Source organism: Gossypium hirsutum, chromosome A08, assembly GCF_007990345.1.
Source record: "Gossypium hirsutum isolate 1008001.06 chromosome A08, Gossypium_hirsutum_v2.1, whole genome shotgun sequence".
NCBI classification, from domain to species: domain Eukaryota; kingdom Viridiplantae; phylum Streptophyta; class Magnoliopsida; order Malvales; family Malvaceae; genus Gossypium; species Gossypium hirsutum.
Window position 1 is genome coordinate 85,605,034 of NC_053431.1, and position 3,026 is coordinate 85,608,059.

General features: G+C 34.0%; 1 non-coding gene across 1 annotated transcript; it reads left to right on the plus strand.

Moving 5' to 3' along the window:
• Positions 1-413: 413 nt before the first annotated feature.
• On the plus strand, positions 414-520 carry LOC121205621 (small nucleolar RNA R71). The gene has a single exon (XR_005900697.1). It is a non-coding gene; the product is annotated as a small nucleolar RNA R71 (small nucleolar RNA).
• The last annotated feature ends 2,506 nt before the right edge of the window (positions 521-3,026 follow it).

Sequence of the window (3,026 nt, forward strand, 5' to 3'; positions counted from 1 at the left end):
CGATTTTGGTTCTGGTTACCCATGTAATATATAGATTCAGGGTTTGATGGACATTCTTTGAACAAATGTCCTTTCCCATAATAAATACAAGCTATACTCTCAAATTGGTGAGGTGGTTGGGCTGCAAAACTGTTAGACCCATTAATGGTAAGATTCTTAAGCATTGAGGATATTGAAGATACCTGAGATGCAAGTGAAGTGAGAGCGTCCACTTCAGGTATTCCAACGACTCGTCTTCTTGATGCGGCTTGATTGGTTGGCCATTGATAATTGTTACTGGCGATCATCTCAATGATTTGGTAAGCCTCATTATAAGAATTAGAAAGGAGAGCACTGTTAGCAGAAGTGCCACTACCATCCTCGTGTGAGCATTGAGACCATTATAAAATGTCTCAAGTTAGATGCAATGTGGGATTCCGTGATGAGGGCATTTTCATAATAGTTTTTTGTATCGTTCCCATGCTTCATACAAGGACTCATCATCCATTTGCTGGAAGGTAGTGATCTCGTTCCTCAACTTAGCATTCTTGCTAGGCAGAAAATACTTCATGAGAAATCTTTCGGCTAACTCTTGCCATGTAGAAATTGAGTTTGGTGGCAATGAATTCAACCAGGCTTGAGCTCCGCCCCTTAGAGAATATGGGAACAACTTCAATCGTAATGCATCTTCGGGTACTCCATCTAATATGAAAGATTCACTCACCTCTATAAATAGTCTTAGGTGAAGATGAGGATCTTCAGTAGGCATTCCACTGAATTGGCCCACAGTCTGAAGCATCTAGAACATGACTGGCTTCAGCTCGAATTGTTGTGCCTCGATTTCGGGTCTCCTAAAGCCCAAGTTAAGATCATTAAATACTGGCACAGGATATTGTCTTAAGTCTCTATCTCTATCATCAACAATAAGGATAGGATTTTAAGCAGGGTTTACTCCATTTCCTTGGATTGAATTTTCAAAGTTCATTTCTTCGGTCCTTCTCTGGTTCGCTTGTCTGCTTCACTGTCGAAAGGTTTGTTCTATCTTAGGGTCTATAGAGAGTAAGTCAATAATCTGGTCAATATTCATAAACACCTAAAATTATCAGAGAAAAATTAATTAAGTTAAAAATTAAACAGAAAAATAAACCAAAATGTATAACTAACAAATTCACAAATAATGGCTTTTTAAAACAGTCCCCAGTAACAGTGCCAAAAACATGGAACGATAGAAAAATGTGCAAGTGTGCACAATTGCAACAAGTAATAAAGTGACAAGTAATGTCGAGTTATCATATCCACAGGGACTGTAAAAAGAATCATTTATGAAATTAATTGTAAAACACTTTAGTGAGGTAAAAATAATTTGGTTTTAAAAGATGGTCAAAAACTATTTAAAAACTAAGTAAATAATTAAAATAAAACAAAGGAGTTCTAATGCACGATTTCAAATAAGATTTAATCAAGGTAACATACTTTTTTTGGATTAATTATATTCCTTTAACTTAGAATAATAAAAATCATGTTTACATTGTTACGAATAAATTCACGGTAACTCGATAATTGGCTAACTTCTGAACATACTCACATACAAAAATCCATTCATCTCTCGACATATCCCTATGTCAATTCAATCAACTAAACAAATTCTAATAAGCAAACATGTTATTGCATATACATACTCATTAAATTGAACTAATCTCTTGCATATCCCTATGTCAATTCAAATGATTAATTAAATCTAATCAGCATATAAAAGAATATGTGAGGTACCAAGGCATCTCAACCTTGGTACAGTTTAATCACAATAATCTTGCAAGTTATGCAAGGCAATAATATTGCTAGATACATTGCTAATTTAACCTTCAGCTACCTTAGAAGAATAAACATGCACTGATTAAGTATTGTGTTAATTAATTATAATTTCAATCCATTTAAATAATTAATTCCTTAGTTATTTAACAATTATATTGTAAAAATAACTTAGGCATGATTTTACTTAACCAAGCAATTTATCGAGGCCTATAACAACATAAACATCATTTTAACAATTCAAGTAGGCAGAATATAATCAAACCAACACAAACTTAATTTTAAGCTAAATTTATTAAAATAACCATTTCAATAGCATAATTATTTATAAACATGTTCATCAAAACAACAACAAAAATTAAAAAGCTAGGGAACAAGAAGCAAATCTGGTGTTTCTCCGTGGCTTGACTAGTTGCTTCGTTCTTCGTTCTTCATTGCCCTCGGCTATCAAGTTGGCTTATGAACACCTAATTGCTGCTCCAAAATGGTTGATGAGAGCCTCTTTCCCAAGAGAAGAAATCGGCACTTGAACAATAAGGGAACTGGGATGGAAAAAGTGAGAGAAAAGTGAGAGAGGAGAAGAGAGAATGAGAGAATGTTGTGGAATGAGGGATGGTTTGAATGATCAGCAATGTAACAACTCGATTTAGGATCTAGTCGGAACAGTGGTCTTAGGACCAAAAATCCCAAGTTAGAAATTTATTTTTATTATTTTTATGAGATTATGGTATGATTATATAAGTGCATGTAAATTTTGGTAAGTTAATTTTAGCTATTTCTAGTCCAATTTCGAAAAATGACTAAATCGCATAAAAGGCAAAAGTTTCATTTTAGTGCCCAAATGTGTTAAATAGCTAGAGAATCAAAATTGAGGGCTTTTAAAGGGCAATTAGACCCTTGTGCATTGGCTTGGCCGACCATGGGGAGACAAATTGGGGAGAAGGTAAAATTAGGTGAAGGCAATTAGGCCATTTATTCTTTATTTCTTCTTCTCTTTCATTAATTTTTACCAGCCATAGGAGGGTTTTGACGCTTCAAAAATTTCAGCAACATTAAGCCTCTCAACTAAGTGATATTGAAAGTTTCTATTAATGATTTTTACATTTTTGGACTCCTAAAAGCATAGGCTTTTTAATGATAGGCCTATTTGCAACATGGTGGAAGTTTAGGGTTTTTCGATGAAAATGTTGTAATGTTTTTTGAGTTTTTATGGAGGGATATGAGTCTTATTTGTGTTT